Source organism: Vipera berus, assembly GCF_964194415.1.
Source record: "Vipera berus genome assembly, chromosome: 2".
NCBI classification, from domain to species: Eukaryota; Metazoa; Chordata; class Lepidosauria; order Squamata; family Viperidae; genus Vipera; species Vipera berus.
Window position 1 is genome coordinate 207,524,865 of NC_138203.1, and position 23,854 is coordinate 207,548,718.

General features: G+C 37.9%; 1 long non-coding RNA gene across 1 annotated transcript in view; it reads left to right on the forward strand.

Annotated features, from left to right (window-relative positions):
* LOC308663816 overlaps nucleotides 1–20,205 on the forward strand; it is a 43,358-nt gene extending 23,153 nt beyond the window's left edge. The window contains exon 2 of the long non-coding RNA XR_014025496.1: nucleotides 19,933–20,205. This is a non-coding gene — a long non-coding RNA (uncharacterized lncRNA). The remainder of the gene's footprint in view (nucleotides 1–19,932) is intronic.
* The last annotated feature ends 3,649 nt before the right edge of the window (nucleotides 20,206–23,854 follow it).

The following is a 23,854-nucleotide window of genomic DNA, read 5'->3' on the forward strand; positions in this document are numbered from 1 at the left end:
GTGACAATCTTAAAATCTTGCCCCTAAACAATTCAGAATGGGACAATAGAAACTGTTCACAGATTAAGGTTGCCTTTAATAATGCTATATAGTGAAAAATTATTATTCACGTTCAAGTTGTCATTTTTCTAAGAATAAGTACTGCAGGCTGACTGTACCAACCACAGGTAGTTTGATCCTGATCAGCTCAAGGTTGCCTCAGCCTTCCATCCTTCCAAAGTCAGTAAAATGAGGAGCCAGATTATTGGGGGCAATAATGGAAACCGCTCAGAGAGGGCAGTAAAGCACTGTGGAGTGATGTATTCAAGTGCTATTGCTATAATTAATATACACACAAACACACACAAACACATGCTCATTGTTTTATTTAATGAAGTAAAATGAAGAAAAATGCTGAAAAAAAATAACAAGGAAAAATATAAAAATGCAATGACAACAAGATAAATTGTACATATAAGACCTTCTCATGCATATATGGATGCAAATACAATATGTGAGATATTTCACATAACAATTTAAATAAAGAAAAACATATTTCATGGTAATTGTCCATGCACATTCTTTGTCTATAGAAATCTCATTCATAGAATGAAGGTAACATCATATCTTTGACTCAGTGAATAATTTGGGCCGTATATTTGTTATCCAGTGTTGAAGAAAAATAATAGCTAATGGTTATTTAGCAATAATAAAGACTTATTTTGTTGTCCATTCCCAACCCACTTGGAAGGCCACTTCCTTCTGTCTTTTCCTGCTGTACGTAAAAAGTGGCATTTGATACTTTGGGTGGTGCACTCCATGCTGATTCACCTACATTTCAATTCATTGTGGCAAATGCTTTTGTATCAGTTTGCTACTGTGCTATGCGGCAGGAACAACCCCCTTCCCTGTGGTTACTGGTCACTTCTTCCAGGGTGAGAGACTGCGACGGGGAGGGGGATCCCATCTTTGTACAAATTCAGCTATGAACTCCAGCCAATCCACAGGTGGCTTGATGGCTGGCTGACTGGTAAGGTAGGCGCGCATCTCAAGGTCTTCTCCAGCTTTCGTTTCCTTGCAACTGTTTCCTAGATAAGGAGACGCATTCCGTACTCAGAGGGAGGAGGCCAGACAAAGAAAGAGGGAAGTGAAAGTTACCAACATATTCCCCCATGCACCCCCTCCCCCAACAGAATGGCAGACCTCAAAAGAATAGAAGACAAAAGAGAATAGGCAAGGGGTTTGGGGGTCTGACACAATGCAACAATGAAATAGAAGCCTTTAAAAGTCAAGTGAAATTGATAATCCTTGTAGTACTTTCCCCCTTTAGATAGAAAAAAATGTAAAACTGAACCTTTCCTTCCTATCCACTGGTAACTTATGAATAATGACTTTGTGAAGAATGGTGGGCTGAAGATAACTCTGGAAAGATGGGGCTCAAAATTGTGGCTAAGAACAGGGAACTGACAAACAGATCAGTTCCTTCGATACTCTCTGGACAAAGAAAGGATGTGAGATTGCCCAGGCTGTACTCCATATTGAGTACTTGTTTCTCACAAGGAGACTGCAAGGCAGCAGTCACTGGAGGCTGGGAGACCACATAGCCGAAGGAATTTGCCATACTTGCGCCAGCTGCAATCAGAGCCTTCAAAGGACTTCATATGTACTTCCTTTGCTAATCACTTTTGGAAATTGCCTCTGGCTACTTTAAAGAGAGAGACACCTTCAAAATGACAAAGCTAAAACACCAGTCCTTAATATAAGAAAATGAAACTTTCTTTATAAATTCTAAGAATTCAAAATAAACAGCAAAAAGAAAGGCGAGGTTTTGGCTATAGGCTGTAGAAAGTTTTAAACAAATTAAGGGCTGTGTAAACATTTGGATATTTGATTTGGAGCATTCAGACTTTAAAATTAATTATAAAGAATAAATATATTTTTGTTGGGAAGAAAAAATATTTTAATATTGGAGACATAACAAGATAACTTATAATGGCATTCAGACACATTTTTGAGGAATTGCATTGGGTTCTTGAATCATTGATGTCAGCTGTGTTGACTCTTCTCAGGAACAGTCTATTCTATAAAGCTGTTATAGAAAAGGATTTCCAACAAAATCTATCTGTGAGTTTGTCATTAACATACCAAAAAAATCAGATTATGTTTTATGAATTAAGGAAATAAGAATGCCAATCCCAAAGAATATTTGGAATAATTTCTTCTTGCTGGATATATTACAGTTTTAAAGTTTGGAGGAAATTTGAGACGAAGATCAACAATTATCTGAATGAATTAAAGAGCAATTTTACTCAAAAGGAAGGAACACAAAACTGGTTCATTCAATCAGGATTAAAATGTAATGTGTTATTTTGGATGGTTCTTTTTGGACTTGTTGATATCTGAAGTGGAAAAATGTTTTGTATTGGATTTGCTTATAGTTAACGTTATTTTCCTTGCAGTCACTTTATATATCCTTTATGACAGCATCTAAATTGATTTAGTACCTAATTGTCTTTTCACTTAAAATAAAGGTCCTTTGTGAGCTTGCTCTCTCTGAAGGAGATATTTTCCCTCTTTCTCAAGTTATAGTTCAGCCTTTTGTTTATACTAGGATACTGGGACCACTTTATGCCTGGATTTACTTACAGTTAACAGTTAAGATATGGAATGATGAATTATTATTTTAGGGCTCTGTTTGGACTTTGCTAATACCTGGATTGAAAGAGATGTTATTTGCTGGATTTGCCTATAATTAAGAGTTGAGTTATGTGAAGAAGAGATTTATATCTGTTAATTAAGAAGAGGTGAAAAGATAGTGGAATTATTTATACTTGTCGTGATAAGGTGGGAAATCACTTTCTTAGGTTTTTTTTCCCCTTTCTCTTTTTGTTTACTTGCATCTTTTATTTTTCCTTATTAAATCTGTAGTTTCACTAAGACCTAAAGCTTTCTCTGCATAACATCCTTTCCATAAGCAACAATCATATTATAAGGCTAGATTAAGCCCTCGACCTTCGCTCATTTCGTAGGGACTTGAAAACTTGGTTTTTTGAGCTGTCTGGCCCAGACTGAGGGGTTTTAATTATTTAATTAATGGGGTTTTAGTTAAGTTCAGGGATTAATTTAATCTTAGTTTTAATCGATTTTAATTTTATGTGATGTATTTTAACTTTTAATTTTCCCTGTAAACCGCCCTGAGTCCTATGGGAATAGGGCGGTATATAAATTTAAATAATAAATAAATCAATCAGATCAGTTTGATGTAGTCAAGCATCCTGTTTCTGGTATATAATAGCCAATTAGTTTGAAAAAGGTTAGAACCCAACCATGAAGACTATAGTTCTATCTTGTGATTGTGCTACAAGTGGCTTTCAGTGGCAAGCGAGCAAGCTTGTTACAGATAAACTAGATTATAAAAACACAAAAAGAAATGTCATTGTGAATGCTTATGGGAGGCCCAGCAACTGATCATAAATGAAGTAGCACTGCTCAACACCCTTTATACTTTGAAAAAAATGGACACTAAGAAGCAAGCTGCTAGAAGGGCTATGTCAGGGAACATACGTACCAAGAAGCAATTTTTCTCTTCATCTATTTAATGTATACATACAGTAAGAGCAGTTTCATTTGGGGAAAACATGATACCAGTTTCCTTACATACCAATCACCAAGCAACCAAGTGGTACCTACAAAGTTTGCCCTTGATCTAGTATTTATTAGGAAATCATCCTGATTCATTCCTGGAAGTTGAAAAGAATTCCAAACAATGTCATCTTCCATTTCTAATTCTCCCATTTCCCCCCCCCACACACACACACACAAGTTTGATCTTCCTTCCTTCCTTCCTTCCTTCCTTCCTTCCTTCCTTCCTTCCTTCCTTCCTTCCTTTCTTCCTGCCTTCCTGCCTTCCTGCCTTCCCTTTTTTGGCAAGATTGAGCAAGAGAAGGAAGGATTAATGAGTGATGCATTTTTTTCTGTACCTGTGACATATTAGAATATTTTCAACTGGAATTCTGTGGTGATCTGCATGGACAGAAGTGTGTATGTGTAATTGCTTGTACTTATTCTGTGGTTTGCAGATACTTACTCTGCATTTTGTTGTGAATGGTGCAGCTGGTAATGAGCTTTTTTTCTGTGCCAGCATGGCTGGCTGTCAGCCAAAGAGTAAATTACCAGACTATAAATCTGTCACAGGCTATAGATAAGTAGTTTCAGTCTCTTCCACAAGCTAGGTGAGGTAACAACCCCTTCTGAAAAAGTCTATCCCATTATATCTGAGAAAAGATGGTACAGTCCTTGTGGCCCAACAGGCAAGGCAACTATCTAAGCAACATGCTATTAGGCAGCAAATCCAAAGGATAAGTTAAGAAATAAGATGAGATGAAGCCCAAAGTTCAACGCACAATCATGCAAACTATTTTCTTAAACCAATGTTTCTCAGCCTTGGCAACTTTAAGATGCATCTGGCTAGGAATTCTGGGAGTTGAAGTCCACACATCTTAAAGTTGCCAAGGCAGAGAGACACTATCTTAAACTCTCAGAGCAGAGATACAGATGTTATATTATCTTACATTCCCATTTACAAAGTTTTACAGATTGTACAATTATGGGTTTGTACATGATTTCATTGTAGCATTGTCTTCTTCACCCAAGATTAACCTCCCTCCCCACTCATGCCCCCAGGAAGGCCATGCTCTAGATTTCTTCTTTTAAATCTTTCCAACTTATGGGAACTCAGAAGTGTGTGCCTTTTGCCCTGTGCTCTGGACCAATCCCTTCCACCCACCCACTACTCCCAATAGGCTACAGTCACCACCCCTGCTTGACTTTTAAAAAGCCATTAAGACCTGGCTTTTTCTCCAGGTGTTTGGATCCAGTTTGCATAGAGTCCCCTTTCAGTTGTTTAATTATTGCATTCAGTTTATGTTTTATATGTTGGGTAGCTTTTTTGATGTTATGGGGTGGGGTTTTTTTGTTGTTTGCTTTTTGCTGTACGCCACCTGATGTCACTCTAGTCTGAGTTAGTCTGTTCAATAAATAAATCTTTCATGAGCAGAATCTCTGGTTCCAGGTCTGCTCTTGACTGTGACAATGAGTAACAAAAGAATCTGGCCACATTGCCTGCAGCATCCCGAAGCAGTTAATAAAATATAGAAAGGCTACAGGAATAGGACAAATGGCACTCCCATCTCCAGTAATGGGGGGGGGAGAGTAAAAAGTGCTGCCACACACAGAGAGATATCCTTGTCAACAGAAGTAGCAGAAAACCTGTAATGCAGTCTTGGAGACAGAATCAGCAACTCATGGTATCTGGCTGTTTCCCAGTTTACACTGATGTTCTGGGTACTTTGAAAGAGCACTAGCACTGGTACCAAAAGTATAAGATGTATGAAAAGGTACAAAGGTAGATCCCTTTACAGAAGCCAGATGCCTGATCTTTCCTGTGTAGACCAAATGAATTGGCCACGGAGGAAAGTGCCTGGTGACCCAAGTGGGGGATGGCGATTCTGAAACACCTTATAGCAGGGGTGTCAAACTCAATTTCATTGAGGGCCGCATCAGCATTGCGGTGCCCTCAGGGGGCCGGGTGGGTGTGGCCTGGGTGGGCGTGGCCTACTGGGTGGGCGTGGCTAAAGTGCATATGGCCTACTGGGTGGGCATGGCCAGCTCTACATCGTTCGCATCAAGGGTGCCTATGGGGGCCTGGGCAGGAGTGGGACAGATCTGAGGGTCTCTGGCAGGAGGAGGGTCTCTGGGCCAGGGTCAAGGCAGTGGGGGCCGTTCCCTCACTGTTTCCAGGATGGCTTCGTGGGCCGCATGAAACCACTTCATGGGCCGGATCTGGCCCCCGGGCCTTGTGTTTGACATGTCTGCCTTATAGAAACTGGCCAGATCTCAGCCCCTACTGCATTATTAACTGAGGAAGCATCATAAATCATGTCCACTGTGAAAATAGGAAAAGAGAGAAAACACAACTTTAAAACTAGAACAGCTAAATAATGCTTTAAGCAGTTTCTGCTGTGGGCTGGAGATGAGCTGAAGGTAAAATCGCAAGAACCTTTCCTTTAAAAATAGTCCTGGGCCATCTTCGTGCTGTGGTTAAAGAGATTTGAGAATAATTGGATTATTAACACAGCCCTGTATACTAGAAGGTGACGTATATATTAATAATTACTTTTGGCTACTGTAGTTAGTAGTTTGGCTCACACTGTAGTTTGAAAGAGCTGTAGTTATTGGGCAAAGTTTTGACTGCAACGTCAACTGTTCATTTATAAAGAATATTTAATTTTGGGCTCGTGGGTATGAGGCTACAATTCTTCCTATTTCAGCACAGCAATCTCTCTCATGGAAAGTGTTTCTCAGTGTTCCTCAACACTCAGTGCAATTTGTCTCCACCCACAAGCATCCTGGATGAATCAGGTCAGATTAGAGTAGCACATTATTACAGTGATCTCAACAAGTTCCCTGAAAGATTCAAACACTTTTACCCAGGTTTTGAAGGAAGACTCTGTTTCAAAATCAGAGCATTCACTGATTCATTGACTGTGGAATAGGGAAATTGATGAGCAACAGCTCCTTTGACAAAAAATAAAAATAAAAAAATAAAGCTAAGCAGCATCTGAACAGCCTAGTTCAAACAAAGAATAGATTCTATTTGTCTGCCTCCCTTACATAGCTACCTCAACAGTGACTAGAAAGGTTGCTTGTTTAAATGGCACTGAATAATGTTGAGAACAATTTGTGGGCAAATGGCAGGCAAGACTCACTTAGGTCTTGAAATTTCAAGTAATGGGTGAACCAAAGATTTACTCTTCTGAGTTAGAACAATGGATAATTAACCATAATGGTGTTTTAGCTGAATCAAAGGTTTCTGAGAGATGCACAAGCAAGAGCGTTTCTGGTGCAGGGCTGTATAGGATGTATAGATGCCTTCTTGGTTTTTTTATTATTATTATTTTGTCTGTTTTGAAAAAAGGAGTTATTTTCTATTGAAGTATTTTTTTAAAAAAAGAAAAACCAATTACACTAATTTCTCTAAATTGTGGAATTCAAAAGGACTTTGGAGGCCACCTAATCTATTTCTTTGATCCAGAATGTAGCGTGCCAGATGCACTTACATCTGTTCAGTCTCGGCTTAAATTCATCCAGTCTAAGCAGTTTGATCCATTGTCAAACAGCTTTCACTGCTATGAATTTTTTTCTCTAATGTTTAATTGAGATTTATTGCCCTGCCATTCCTACCTGCTGTTTCAAGTCCTCCTCTCTGGAAATCAAAATAATCCATTCCATCTCCTGTTAACACCAGTCTTTTAGTAATTCTTCTTAATTTTTTTCTTGGACTAAACATAATTAGCTCTTTAAATCATGGACTTCTTTCCAGACATCTGAGTGGCCACCCTTATTTGGAGTACCCCAAACAATGAGTATTCCTAGAAGTACTTGTGGATATTCAGAGAGGTCAGCTGCCAGTTCGCAATATATTGGCAATATATCTTAGGTTGCAAGGAACGTGGCAATCTTCTAGTCCCTTGCCCACTGCAGAAATCCACATGCCATTCTGGACAAAAAACTGTGCAATCTTTTTTCTTTTTCTTTTTTTGAAAGCCTTCAGTAATGAAATCTTCCCAACTTCAGGAGGCAAACTGATCCATTGCTTAGTAGTTCTCACAGACAGGAAATCCTGCCTTAATTCAACTTTGTTTCTCTCTGTAAAGCTTCCACCCACTGGTTCTTGTCTTATGGTTCTTCACCTGTGAAGCTAGGATGTCTATTTTAAATTTCTGATACGTTCTATCAGAACCCTGCAGTATTGCTAAATCAAGCTTGGAATTATCTCTTTTTCAATATACTTGATAGGCAGTCTGTCTTATTTTATTTTATTTTATTATAGTAAGCTTTTTATTATTATTATTTTCTCTACATACATATGTTAATTTTTCAATCAGTGTGTGATTTGGGTTCATAAAACGCTAATACATAATCAAGTCCTACTCTTTGGTTCTCTCCTCTAACCATTTGTAGAATAAATTCCAGCTTTGGTAATATTCTGTTTCTTCTTTGTCTTTTAGCCTCATAGTTAGTCTGTCCATCTCAGCGCATTCTAGTATTTTTTTAATTACTTCTTCCTCTGATGGTATTCGTTCATTCTTCCAACATTGCGTGTAGATTATTCTTGCTGCCGTTGTAATATGTAGAACCAAATATAAATTTTGCTTATTAACCTTTTCTGGTATTATACCTAATAAAAAAATCAGGATTAAATACTACATGTTCTCCTAATATTTTTTCTAATCATGTATTTTTTCCCAATAGGCCTTTACTTTATCACATGTCCACCAGATATGATAGTACGTACCTGAATTATGTTTACATTTCCAACATTTATCTGACACATTTTTAAACATTTTTGCTAATCTTGCTGGTGGCAAGTGCCATCTATAAAACATTTTATATAAATTTTCTTTATACGCAGTTGACATTGTCAATTTATAATTTCTCTCCCATAATTTTTGCCATTTTTCTAATTCTATATTATAACCAAAGTTTTTCATCCACCTTGTCATTGTCTCTTTAGTTTGTTCACTTTCCATCTCTAAAATTAACAAAAAATTATACATTTTCTTAATTAATTTCTCATCAGAAGTTAACAAAATCTTATCAAATACAGTTTGTTCTTTATAAAATCCATACAGTTTCACATCTTTTTCATATCTATTTTGTATTTGTAACAATGCCCACCATGACATGTTGATGCCCTGATTTTCCAGCTCTTGTTTCGATTTTAAAGTTCCATCAGTATTCAAAATATCTCTATATGCCCAAGTTTTTTCAAAATCTAACAAATTTGGGTGTGAGAAAGCTTCCGTCGTTGATAACCACCCTGAGATTTTTACATATATTTTAATTTTATTTTTTTCCCATACTGTTATCAAAGCATTTCTAATACAGTGATTTTGAAAATACTTATGATTTTGTTTTTCCCATACCACAAAAAAGCGTGCCACCCCAATTGTAAATCATGTCCCTCCAAATATAACAACCTTTTATTCCTAAGCATTATCCATTCTTTCACCCATGTTAATACAGATGCTTGATAATACAAAGCCCACTCGGGTAGGCCAAAGCCTCCATTTTCCTTAGCATCTTGCAACATTTTCATCTTTATTCTAGCTTTATTTCCTTGCCATACAAACTTCAAAATTAATGAATTCAACTCTTGGAAGAATTTTTTCCCAAGTTTTTTCGGAATTGTTTGAAATAAAAATAAAATCTTAGGCAATATATTCATTTTAACTGTAGCAATTCTTCTTAGTAATGACAATTGTAAATTCTTCCACTTTTCCAAGTCTAGCTTTATTTGTTTCAATAGCCTTGTATAATTGTCTTCTTTTATTGTTGAGCATTTGGTTGATAAATATATACCCAAATATTTAACCTTTTTCACTATCTGTACCTCTGTTGCTTCCGACAATCGGCTTTTTTGCTTATCCATAAGATTCTTAACTATTATCTTAGTTTTTTCTTTATTTATTTTTAGTCCCACTATTTCTCCATATTGTTCTATCTTCCCCCACAATTTCGGGATCATCTCCAAGGGTTGTTCCAAAATAAATACTAAGTCATCAGCAAATGCTTGTAACTTATACGTTTCACCCTTTATCCCCAACCCTCTCATTTCTGTATCTTGTCTTATATTTCGATTTAAAACTTCCAAAGTGAAAATGAATAACAGAGGGGATAAAGGGCATCCTTGCCTTGTGCCTTTCCTTATTTCAAAGCTCTCAGTACAATCTCCATTCACAATCACTTTGGCTGTTTGTTTGTTATATATTGTTTTTACCATATTTATAAAATTCTGTCCAAAGTCCATTATTTGTAATTGATGAATCATAAATTGCCATGAAAGATTATCAAATGCCTTTTGAGCGTCTAAAAATATTAATGCCATTTGTTTCCCTGGATGTAGCTCATAGTATTCTAATACATATATTATCACTCTTAAGTTATTTTTAATTTGTCTCTTTGGTAAAAAGCCATTTTGATCTGGGTGTATAAATTCAACTAAATATTTTTTCAATCTCTCTGCCATTATTGAAGTAAAAATTTTATAATCCACATTGAGCAATGAGATCGGTCTATAGTTCTTGATCTGGGTCAAATCCAAATCTTCTTTTGGTATTAAAGTAATATTTGCTTCAATCCACGTCATTAGCATTTTAGCTTCTAATAAAAGTCCATTACAAATGTCTTTCAAAGGTTCGCTTAATATCTCTTGTTAGTTCTTATATAACTCCGCCAGAAGCCCATCTGGACCTGGTGTTTTCCCATTTTTTTTGTCTCTTTATGGCCTCTGTTATTTCCATCATTGTAACCCCTTCATCTAGCATAATTTCTTCCAGATATTTTACAGTTTTCTCTCTTGAAGTCTCCTCCTTATCATACAGTTCCTTATAGAATTCTTTAACTATCTTTTTTATTTCTTCATTTTTATATTGTAAATAAATTATGTACCATTTTTCTTTCTTTCTGTTTTTTAAGTTTATAAGCCAACCATCTTCCCGGCTTGTTGGCATTTAAAAAAAAATTGTTTCACTCTTTTTATCTGTTCTGCCACATTTTCTGAGTCTAACAGATTTAATTTATATTTTATTATGTCCATTTCTCTTTTTAAAGTCTTTTTTTGTGGATTTCTTTGCAGTTCTAATTCTAACTTTCCAAATTCTTCTTTCAATAATACATATTGCTGTTTTCTCTGTTTATTTTTCCTTGCCATATACGTTATAGCTATACCTCTAAAGTACGTTTTAGCTGTATCCCATACATTTTGTGCTGTTGTATCTTCTTTTTTATTTTATTTGAAGAAGAATTCCATTTCTTTTTTTGTTAACACTATACATTCTTTTTCTTTTAATATGGAACAATTTAAAGTCCATCTTGGCCCTTTTTGTATTCCTTTCCAGGTCATTTTCAAAGGATTATGATCTGCCCATATGCCTGTTTCTGTTTCAATGTCCTGAATGTTCATTCTCACATCAGCAGTCATCCAAATCATATCAATCCTTGACCAGGATTTTTGGCTATTTGAATAAAAAGTATATTGCAATTTTTGTGGATTAACTTCTCTCCAAACATCTTGAATTCCAATTTCCTCCGCCATATCAAAAAAAAAGTCTTAGGTCTTCCTCTTCCACTTTTCCCTGTTTTGTTACTTTTATAGTCAATTTTTCCATCTATTATTGCACTGAAATCTCCTAGTAGGCAAATATTTTGATATTCCATTTCTATTATTTTTCTATGTAGGTTTTTGTAAAAATTTTCTTGATTATTATTCCGTGCATAAATTGCCACTAATAATATTTGCTTTTGATGCAGATAAATTTCTACCATTAAAATTCTTCCTTCTTTATCTGAATATACCATTTTAGAATTTATTGTCTCTTTAATATATATAGTGACTCCTCTTTTTTTCTGTTCCACTGATGCATAAAAAGTTTCCCAATTTTTGGATATTCCAATAATTTATGATGCTGTTCTTTTATATGCGTTTCTTACAAACAGATTATATCCAAATTGAATTTCCCTAATTTCCTAAAAATCTTATTTCTTTTAATTGGGGAATTCAGTCCATTTATGTTTACTGAGAAGATTCCATTTTCTTTCTCCATTTCCATTTATTTATATTTCGGTCTAGTAAATCTAGTAGTCCTTTGTTCTCTGGCAAGTCCTTCATCCTCGCCCTTTTGGTCATCTTCCTCTTTCTGTTCTTCTGTTTGTGCAGTTGCTCCTTGGGTCCTCTCTTCTGTTTGTTTCTGCTCCTTACTCTTCCCTTGCCTTAGTTTCACTCCTTCATCTAAGATTGACCTATTCCTCACTTCAAAATCTTCTGCTTTCCAAATTGAGTCCAGTCTATATCTTGTATTGTTCCAGTTTATTAAGATGCCTTCCAGCATCAGCCATCTGAAATTTATACCATTGGCAATCAGCTTCGTGGTCAAAAAGTGATACTGTCTTCGTGTGTCTCTAACTCTCTTGGGTATCTGCTTTAAGACCACAATTTCTTTATTTTTATATTGTATTGGTTCATCTCTAACTTTCCGTAGTACTTCATCTCTTTTTGGCTTCTTTGTAAACCGTACATGTACTTCTCTTGGCAGTTTATTTCTTCTTGCGTAGCTTGAATTGAAGCGAAATGTCTCATCGATCTCTAGCTGAATTTCTCCTCAATCTGCCTTCAGAACCTCCTCCAGGATGCCAATAATCACCTCTGCTATGTTTTCTTCTCTATCCTCAGGGTTATTTTGAAATCTTAAATAATGTTCCGCTTTTTCCATCTCTAAAGTTATGATTGCATTCTCTAATTTTTCATTTTCTTGTAGTTACATTTCTATCTTTTTATTATTCTCATCTGTTTTTTCTTCAATTTTGTGTATTTTCTGTTGATTTTTTATTATCATTTGATTCTGAGCTTCAAATTTTCCCTTTATATCCAAAATTTCTTCGTTTAATTTCTCCAGTTTACTTTGTGTCTTTCTGTGATTTTCCTGCATTTCCAGGTGGTTTTTTTTCCCAATGTCTCTTGATTTTTAACATAAGTTCTTGAAGAAATTTTAATGAAATCTATGTTTCACTTTGAGCAGTGCTTATCTTTTCACATTGCAACATTGCTTCAATAGATCCCTGTGTTGTAGGACTGGATTGTCCTACTGAGGGTGCAGAAGAGGTTTTATTCATAAGTCTAGTAATATTTGATGAAGTCATTTTACAGCTTCGTTCTTCTTTTGCCACTAGATGTCCTTCTTGGCTTATTTATCAATGTCCAATATTTTTAACAAAGAGTCTTTCCCTTTCTTTATAATTTCTCGCCACTTTTAACTTAATCCTTCTGGGGGTCTTTACTTTCCAGCCCTTTTCCCATCAGGGGCACAACATTTATAATCCTCAAGGAGAAGGAAAGAGAAATTCTTGCTCACCCAGCTTCAGCATGCAGTTGAAATTCAGTTGATTTATAGTCCTTTTTCTTCCTGCTGGAGATGACTATGGCTGCTGGATCTTGTCAGCCTTTTCCTTCGTTTTTCCAGAGGGTCCTACAGTTTGCTCGAATTGGGTGCCCCCTGATCTAAGCTCCTGAAGTATCCCTCCTCCTTCATTGCCCCTCCAGGGCAACTTTCCGAACCTTTAAGGGTCATTAGACAAAGAAAAACCAAGCTGGAAAGCCGAGCACCGGCTTTTCCCAGTTGTCCCATTGGCTGCCAAACAGGAAGTTAGGATTCTGTCTTATTACTGCAGGAATACCTTGTTAGGATAAAAGGAAACATAGAACTTCTGTCTAAACCAGGGGTAGGCAACCTTGGCTCTTTTATGACTCGTGGACTTCAACTTCCAGAATTCCTGAGCCAGCTGGCTCAGGAATTCTGGGAGTTGAAGTCCACGAGTCATAAAAGAGCCAAGGTTGCCTACCCCTGGTTGAAACTAAGCTGTGTTCCTCCATTATCCCCTTTCACCAAATGGCAACGGGACATTGGAAATGTTAATCCCATTGAGAAAGTGTTTACTGCAATCCCTGTGTGTCCTTTTCTATTTATAATTTGACAGACAATTGCAATCCCTCAGAATGATACGTTATGTCAAGTGCCACCACTGCTATGTCTGTACTGAAAGTATATCATTTCTAGCAGCATGGAACTGACAACTGAGAACCTCTGCAGAAGCACAGTGGAAAGCTAATTGAATCGGAGAGATTGCCCCTTATAAAATTACAGATTTGTACCTTCAAGAGTAACTGAATACATGCAATGTTTTAATGCTTGGAATATTTTATTTGCACATTTGTTTTCTAGCTACCATGAACTGAAATTGTATTTCTTCTCAGTTCTGTGAGAGTGTTCAAGCTAAGAATACAGAATTCTGTATAAGGGCCTGCTAACCTTAGATAACTACAGTTCTTGAGGTTTCGTAAGGGGATAATATATTGACATTTCAGACAATATTAAAGTTATGTCCTAACAGTCTACCTACCTAAGGCATATTTAGATGTTAGGACCCTCCAAATAAATTATACTCTATCATCCCTAGTTTCTAGCCAGCGGACCCAATGACTTTATTGGCGGTCAGTTATGGAAATAAGAATCCATCAGGTTGAAATGGGACGTTAGAAAAAAGTAGATTGGGACATAAATATAAAGTAAATCCAATTCAGAAGGGTTTTTTCCCCTTCAGTTTTCATTTCTCTGAAATATAAAAACAGGAGTGAGTGACCTATATTTCTATTAGAATGTCAGAAGCAACTATGATTATCTATTCATCAACCCTCCAGTTTGCAACCTTACTTCTGAGTTAGCTGTTTTGAGCTACTGCAGTATCGACCTGGTAGAGAGAAATTTTAAGGCAAGGTTTGTTTGTTTGTTTGTTTTAGTATAAAAGCCCCTTACTAGGGGATAAAGAGATTTGCGTTCTACCTGGGCTGGGATTCATTTTGATGAAGATTCTTTTGAATGTTTTTCATCAACAAAAATAAAACAGGTCACAGAGGATCAGTATGATGAATAGATGGCATCGTTTCTTGAGAATTCAAGGCAGAAAATTTTCCTCTTGGATTAGGGAAGGAAGATGGAACTGTGCACCCAGCTTGAACCAAAACCCGAGAGAAAATGAAGCTAATGAAGAACTGATGATGGGGAGGATAATTTCATTAATCACAATCAGCAAAGTGAAGCAGCCTGAAATGTAAGAGTGAATAAAACAGAGGAGATTGTCTTTAAATAATGAAGATTAAAGATCGTAGGTTTAGCTTTGAAGAAAATACTATCATGGAAGATTTTCAAATGATATCAATATGTCCAAATAAACCTGGATTTGGAAAAGTTTTGTGGCAGTACTGATATCCATGCTGATATTGGAAGGAAAAAAAAATCTCTCTCCACTTGAGAGTCTTTTGATGTTTTATGTTTTAGCCTCCCATCACCCAGGCACTTTACCTTTTGATTTTCTTTAGCAGCTGTGTTTTTTTTTCTGAAACAAGTCAGCTGTAAGGAGCTGAATAAGGCAGCATGAATGAAAACCAGTGAAATAATTAAATGAGGAAGAGGTATTTGCATTCCTCCTTAATTGATTGTTGGGGGTTTCCCTGGGGAATGAATCATGCTGTGCATATCCTATTAAGAGGGACCATACATTTAGCAAACACATTGAGAGGTGATAAACATTTAGAGTTCTAGTCCCATCATTGACCCACAATATCTAGCTGGGCGACTTTGGGCCAGTCATTCTCTCAGCTCAAACCCACCCTACAGTGTTGTTGTTGTGGGGAAAATAGGAAGAGGATGTAGTATTAAATGTTAGATACAATCACCAACTTGAGTTACTTATGAAATAATAAAGCCTGGATAAGAAACTAATAAATAAAATATCTACAGCCAGGGAAGGAGCTAATCCAGAAAAATTGATCTATAAAGTTATGTAATTCAGTAGAGTAACTCTCACCTACAGGTTCCCTCTCATGTGCTACTGAAAGATCAGGTCAGTTGCGATGCTTCCCATTTAATACCCCAAACCTGATTTATCCAGAACTTTTCCATGATCCTCCTTCATTCTTGCTAGTCTGGACTCAGTCATGAATGCTCTGCATACAGTCTTTGTCAGAATTACTTTCCCATTAATGTGCAAAAACACTGTGGCTCCCTTGTTTAACATTTCTGCTTTATGCTGCTCCTTTGTCTTGTTAACAGAATGCTGAAAAGAGAGATCCTAGGGCATTTGTAATTTGAAAATCTATATCTTTACAGTATCCTGGGTATTTTAAGAAAAATATATATCTGGAAAAGATCCTTTATTCATAATCCTCTCCTCCTGGCATTCATTTAAAAGATTTTGGGATTCCAAAGGGTCCTTAAAAAGCAGCCTCCAATGGGTTCATGAATGAGACTCCTTTACTTTCTTCTGATTTCCTTGAAGTCCTCAGCTATCAGACTGTAGCTTCTCTCTCTTATCTATTACATGTGAATTTGTTTGTTTATTTTTAAATCTCTTTTTAGACTAGTTCAATAATAGCAGCAACACAGTGTCTCCTCATTTAGCAATTTATTTCAGAAAAATGGCTGCTAGGCAAAATAGCCACTAAGTCAACTGTGTGACTGACAGAGATTGTGAAGGTCACTGGTTGTTGCCATCTCATTTAGATAAAGTTTTCATGTGCATTGCTATCAGGTGTGGACATTTGGAGGTAAGTGTATACATTGGTCAGCAAAATGATTTTTTTACTATTGTTTATTACAATTGTATTTGCAAACTGTTGCTAACTGAGGTAGTAACTGGCTGTAATTATTGTAATATATTAAACTTGCATGTCACTTGACTCAGTGGCTCTATAAATGTTTCTTGCATGTTCAGATGGCAGTAGCATGCTAGAAGTTTCATTCAGAACATAGACACAGTTGGAACAAGAATTGAAATTTAAGTAGCATTAAGGTACAATTAATACAAATAAGAAAGAGTACAGAGAAGAGCAACAAAGGTGATTAGGGGACTGGAGGCTAAAACATATAAGGAACGGTTGCTGGAGTTGGGTATATCTAGTTTAATGAAGAGAAGGACAAGGGGGGGACACGATAGCAGTGTTCCAATATCTCAGGGGTTGCCATAAAGAGGGAGTCAAGTTATTCTCCAAAGCGCCTGAAGGCAGGACACAAAGAAATGGATGGAAACTAACCAAAGAGAGAAGCAACCTAGAACTAAGGAGAAATTTCTGACAGTTAGAACAATTAATCAGTGGAACAACTTGCCTCCAGAAGTTGTGAATGCTCCAACACTGGAAGCTTTTAAGAAGAAACCGGACATCCATTTGTCTGAAATGGTATAGGGTTTCCTGCCTGAGCAGGGGATCGGACTAGATGACCTCCAAGATCCCTTCCAACTTTATTATTATTATTATATGATCACTTCCTGTGGTTTTAACAGTTTTCCAGTTGTCACATAAAAACTACTATTTGTTGGTCACTTTCAAGGAGGTCTTTGCCAGACTGAAAACCCTATTATATCCTATTTACCATTGCTCACAGCATCTCCAGCCTGACTTCTTGCTTAGTAGTGGCATGGCCCAGAAATAGGGAGAATTTTGAGCTAAATCTGGTAGGTCAAAAATCCTCCACTTTGTTCATTAGAGAACATAGTTATGTGTTCTTTCTCATGACATGACTAGGTGAAACCATGCTTAAGTTTGCAGTTGGTGGTCAGGGCCTTCTGTGCCCTTACCTTCCTGCTCAGAGTCACCATCTAGTAGGAAAACCATCCAGCCATCACAGCACTGCTGATGGGTTTTTCTGGAGCCTCTGAAAGAGTTCCCTCTCACAGTGCTTGTCAGCTTTTAAGAAGCTTGATTAACAGTTGTCATGGGGTTTTTTTGGGGGGGGGGTGTCTTTGTGGTAGCAAGAGAGCCAGCTCTTCCTCCTGTACCATGGGATCCCTCCCCTGCATCAATTAAATGTGGCTTGGGCTGCTTTTGAATACAGGATGAGTACTGATGGGCTGCACCATGCTTTCTCCTCTGGCTCATAGTGCAGCCCTCCTCCCCTACATTGTCCCACTGCTCTTGGAGCTGATCTGGATCTCTGAACTGGGGATGGGCTCAGTGATCTGGTGGGTCTGGTTGAAATGAATGAGACCGCTGTTGCTTTATTTGGACAGTTCCCAGGGACCAGACAGGCGCTTAAAAGCATCAAAAGGGGAAACTACCATGGTTGCCAGCAGAAGGGGGGAAAGTACTTTAACTCTAAATGAGTATGTACTGGGGCAAAAAGGCAACATTTTAAGGACCCACCTGAAAAAGGAGGCTGCTAAAACATGCTTTTGCTTGATTAGATGCAAAGGGGCAAATGGATCAGGATGTGTAAATAAAGTAGTCTTAAAGACAGATGGTGAAAGGACAGACACAGTTGTGCTTTGATTCAAAGCCTTCCTCTCCAATCTTTCTGTCTAGAGGAAGAAAGGAGCAAGAAGCAGGCTGAAGGAAAGTCAGCCTTCCCATCAGGGAGAGCAGAGTAGAGACAAACAAAGGACAAGGAAAGAGTAACTCATCAATTCTTGTCATTTCTTGATGGCTCTAGAGGTCAGTAGGAGAAGAAGTGAAGAATGTCTCCTTCTAAACCAGTAGCTCTAACATCTCCAAGAAGTGATGAACCTCTTTATTTTGTTTTTCTCCTTCAATATTGTTCATTCTCTGTTCTCTTCACTCCTCTTTTGCATCTCCTGACTTATCTTCTCTGAACTCCTTTAGTGACCCTCATTTTGCTTGCTGCCCCTACTTGTCAACTCTGTATAATATTTTGAAGAGCAGGCAAACATTTAGTCACTCATGAGGTTGACCAATTTATTTGTTACATGTGAGTTGTATTGGCAGATGACTTTAATTATATGCCTTATATGATTAATCAGCATTTTATTATTTGCATGGTTAAGCTAATTGGTCCTCTGTGCAAAATATAGGCTAATTTCTCCAAAGCAATCATATTTTAAAAAAAAATCTATGAAAAATTTAGGATTAGGATTAGGATTTATTAAATTTATACGCCGCCCTTCTCCCTAAGGACTCAGGGCGGCTCACAACAATAAAAATTAAGAGACATAAAATACAAAAATTAAAAAAGAGTTAAACAATGAATATAAGAAATACGGGACAATTTAACACAATAAAAACCAAATTAAAAACCATGGTCAGTCCAGGCCCGCTTGTTGGAACAACCATGTCTTCAATTAGCATGTGAAAAGGCCTTGATTTAATAAATTTGTCCTCATGTAGCCCTCATGACAACTTGGGATTGAGTCTACTGTCCTAGAGTGTGCCAGGAGGTTCAATCTAACCAGGGGGAAGGCTATATAATTACTTTTTACTGGGAGCCCTGGGGAGAAATGATCTGCCATAAACATTTTAAATTACTTCTCCTCCCACTTTGTAACAAGAAAACATACAAATTTCAAATGTGTCCAGATAGGCAGTGTGTATCCACAATGACCGGTAGCCAGTATTTACTTTTTTTCCCCATAATGACAATCTCATAATTTTGGCTAAAGTCTTTGATGATGGTATTTTGTACATTGCTTTCAATAGGAGATGGACACTAAACATCAGTTTATGAATTTTATATAAGTAAAAGTGAAGGTTGTTGATGAGCACTATGTCCATAGATTTTTATGATTTGGTCTATATCAGGTTTGATTAAATGATAATACATGGACATTGTGCTTCATACCTGTGGTATTTGTTCCACACCAACATGGTATATAATAGGGATCTTGGGGGGGTGGGATTTAGGTCATTTTAAACCACTTTCTTTAATAGGAACAGTTTCCTATTAAAAATCCATAAAATTGGTGATTCCCAGGGCTTTTTTTCTCATAGAACACTCAGAACGGAGTTCCGGCACCTTTTTGGGATGGAACCTTGTAGGGTAGGCAAGGCAGGTTGTATGACATGTGTGAGTTCCGGCACCTTTTTCTTTTACAAACAAAGCACTGGTGATTCCAATCTGTTTTGTGGATTTTGTTCTTTTGAAATTACTCATAAAAGAACCCAACAGCTCCCTTCATTGTGAATTCTCAGACAGAAACAAGGTCAATAATAGATAAATGTACAAAGGCTTTGTCAAAATTACAAAATAATAGACAAAGAACATTACTTAGTGTATTGAGTGATTTATGTAAGGGCAGGAATGTTAAGTTTTGCACACAATTTTCCTAATTTAACATAAAGCCATCTTCTAAATACCTTATATTTAGTTTTTACATATATTCCATAACATATCGTGAAATGATTTTCTATGTCCTAGCTTCTTTCCTTCCACTTTTCCTAGCATTAAAGCCTCCTCCACAGAGATATTTCTTCACATAATGTGTTCAAACTAGAGAACACTGGGTTTATCTGTTCAATGATCCATTTGTTTGTTTCTTTGTTTCTGTTCACAGTATTCTCAGACGTCGTCTCCAGTACCAAAATCCAAAAATGTGAATATTCTTCCTATCCAACTTTGACTTACAGAAAGCAACACCTAAGAAAGCGAAGGAAGGAAGGAAGGAAGGAAGGAAGGAAGGAAGGAAGGAAGGAAGGAAGGAAGGAAGGAAGGAAGGAAAGAAAGAAAGAAAGAAAGAAAGAAAGAAAGAAAGAAAGAAAGAAAGAAAGAAAGAAAGAAAGAAAGAAAGAAAGAAAGAAAGAAAGAAAGAAAGAAAGAAAGAAAGAAAGAAAGAAAGAAGTTTCTGGCAATCATGAAGAAAGAGGATCTCTTGATCTCTGAGCTGAATGGAGAAGCCACTGTGTGGATTTCCTCTTTGTTGTAGATATTTGTAAGATTTTAGAAGAGGGGGCTTAAAAGAAAGCAATTTGGGATGTGATGCAACAGAGAAATTGTGACGGAAGCCCCTGAAGAGATGATCTGCTAGAAAGGTGGAACTGTGTGGCAACATTTATTATTGTTTTGTTTGGTTTCCTTACTAAGTTGAGGATGGTGCTGTTCTGTCACCTCCATTTCAGCTTTGAGAGCACTAGATATTGTTGGCCAAGAGGGTCACTCACTGCCAACTTTGCCATTCAACTAGATGGCAAACCTTTTAGACACTGAGTGCCCCAAAACCACCCCACCCCCCACATGCCCCTGCTCCAACCCCCCTGTCCACCCTGCCCCCACTCTCTCCCCCACTCACCCCCTACCCTGGCCACCTCCAGGGCCACGTACCACCTCCATGGCCTGCTGCAGATCGCCCAGATGGCCCTGCAGCGCCATGGCGGTCACGCCCTCTACCCACACCCTGCAGCATCATCTGTGTGCAATGGGGCACAAGGGTGGAGTCTTGTCCCTGCTGCCCAGCCAGCGCTTGTCCGAGGACGTCTCCACGGTCATGTGGCCGGCATGACTAGACGACAAAGGCGCACAGAACGCTGTTACCTTCCCACCGTAGTGGTCCCTATTTTTCTACTTGCATTTTTACGTGCTTTCAAACTGCTAGGTTGGCAGAAGCTGGGACGAGTAACAGGCGCTCACTCTGCTATGCGGCACTCGGGATTCGACCCGCCAAACTGCCGACCTTCTGATCGACAAGCTCAGCGTCCTAACCCACTGAGCCACCGCGTCCCTTTACATTTACATTTACATTTACATTTACTCTCCAGAAAATTAGGCTGGGTCCCTTCTGAAATGCTTTCCATGTTCCTTCTGCTTCTGTAGGCTGAGTTTTGCATGATAGGGGTCTAGTTTGTGGCTCTTCCTCCTCTCCCCCAAGGTCATTCCCACATACCATTACAAACAGCCTACACCAACTCCACTATTGTTGCAGAACAGATGGAAGGCCATAGTACAATTTGTGCTATCATATTTGTTTGCAGGCTCAAGGTGGCTAACAGTTGAACAATCCAAAAGAGCCACAATGCTTTCCCATTGTTCTGATACTGTCCAAGGCCAGCAGCCTCAAAAGGTGTAAAACCTGTTGGGCTTCATCATCCATTATTTTGGATGGAAGTCAGCTGTCCCACAGTGACTGGGAACAGAGGCATTTGAAGGAGTAGGGCGATTAGCAATGGAGGCAGCCAATTTCACATTGGTGAAGTTTTCTTCTGGGTGGGCAGAGAGCTGTTTAACTCAGCAGTGAGAAAGACAAGAAAGCAGCAAGCTGTGTCTTTTGTTCTACACAAAGAAAAAAAGGATGTATAATGAACATAAAATAAATTGGAAGGGAGGAATGCTGTTATAAGAAAAGAAACTCAAGAGGCCATGAACTGAAGACATCAGAGTCCAGGGCTTTAGAATGTGAACTGAAAGCTATTTCAGGAACCTTGTTAAGAGCTCAATAGAAAGCAGTGGACTTTGCCTAAATGCCTATCAGTCAATGTTCTTATGAGAACTGACTGGTAAGAAATCCAAGGAAGCTCCTTGTCAAACCCTGGTGTCTTATTGCACATCAGAATGACCAACCAGAATGAACTATTTTCATAGTAGTTAGAAGCTGCAGTTGTAGCAGTAGACAAAGAGAACAGAAGGTACAAGCTAGAAGAAAGCTGGCTTGTCTAAAGCACACATACACACACACACACAATGCCAGCAGGGCTGTGAAAAGGGAGAACAGATCAGGCTTCCCATTAACAAAATGATCTGTTGCACCATATGAGCAGACAATGCAGACTCTTGCTGCTTGTCTGGGCATAAGTAGAGGAAGCCTTCTGCAGAAGTCTAGGAGAGAAAAAGTGCTAAATGCCACCATCACTTTCATGTTTTTTGATGATGGATCCTGTTGTCTCTTGTTACTTGTTACTTGCTTTTATCAAATGAGGACATTTATTGAAAGCTTTCGCATAAATTACAGTAGCTGAGTAGCTGAAGGTCAATCTTCAGTAAACATTAAGAGCTGAACAAAGATTTTCAAACCAAAGGTTGAACAAACCTAAGTTTGATTGTGGTGATAGTATTGGACTATGGTTTCCATCAATCAAGAATCAATATCACAGATGATGAAGGGACTCAGAATTGGGAGTCAATAGCTAGAAGACACTTCCTGAAATCAGCCCTAGGAAAAAACAGCAGTCTTAAAATCAAGATAGGCTGGCAGACTAGCTTTGCTAGAGGTATCAAAGATAGATTTGCAGCTATTGTAATAACATCCATTTGTCAAACTGAAGGATTTTTGTGGAAGTGGAAGTCACTTCCAGGGAGGAGATTCAAATTGACCATACAAAGCCTTGGATAACTTAATTGGACATATTCTTGTTATTCTTACACAATCGCAGGGGATGTCACCCTGGAATATCTAGTCATCTAGATTTACTGTAGGTTTGGCCATTACTTGGCATATTCACCACAGAAGTGGTTAGGTTACTCCCTGCCTTGCCTTCCCACCATTCTTCTATCAAGCGCCTACAGGCAGCTACATGGCCAGTGGGATTACTCACAAGGAGAAAGATCTTCATACTGGACAGGAACGTGCGTTATCAAGTAAGCACAAAGCCTTGTCTTCTGCCGTTTTGAGGAGACCCACTACCCTGGGTATTACAATGCCCCCCAAAGGCTTGTCTGACTTGGTTCTTACAAGAAAGAGAAAGCTAGAATTCTCCTTTTAAATATTGACAGCCCTGCCAGTTATGAGTACTAGCTAACTAACAAGTTGATGGAAAGGGCTATAGAGAATCAGAAACGTGGGCAGACAATAAAATAAAAAGAAGATTCATTCATGTACTTTAGTGGGATAACGGACTCTGGAGGAAGACTTGATAAGCATACTTGCTACTTTGGGGCAGGAGAACTGGGGATGAGGGATAAAAAATGTTAAGGTACACAATCAAGTTCCAACCTTTTTCTATGTGCATCATGCATGCAATGCCTGTGAAACAAGGCGGACCTTCAGTTCTACACTCACGACTGCTGTCTTAACTTTTTGGACCTCCTTTACCCTCCAGATCCTGCTACTTTAAGGAAATTAATGCTGCTTAGTAGAATTGAATTCTGCATTTCCCTTGCATCTATACTTTTAAATGGTAGATACACAGGTTTTGCTATGGCTCCAGAGTCTGCCTATATCAGGAAACGTACTTTTATCATTTTACAGAAAAAATGGGGACATAAGCCATTATGAGCCACTGTCAAATTTTAGTTTTCATTTCCTTACTTTCATAGCTTGAGAAATGATTGAGGCAGACAGTTCTGAATGGGTACAGTCTAGGTGCTATTACTGTTATGTGTTACAATTCATTGCAGAATTAAGTAAGCCCATTTCTATAATATGTCATGCCTCAAGCTGGCGTTTAGTCTCAACAGTACATGCATGCCATTAAACTGCTGTTTTTCTTTAATCTCATTGGTCCAACTTCCTTTCAAATAAATTTATACTTACTAAAAGAGTGCATAAT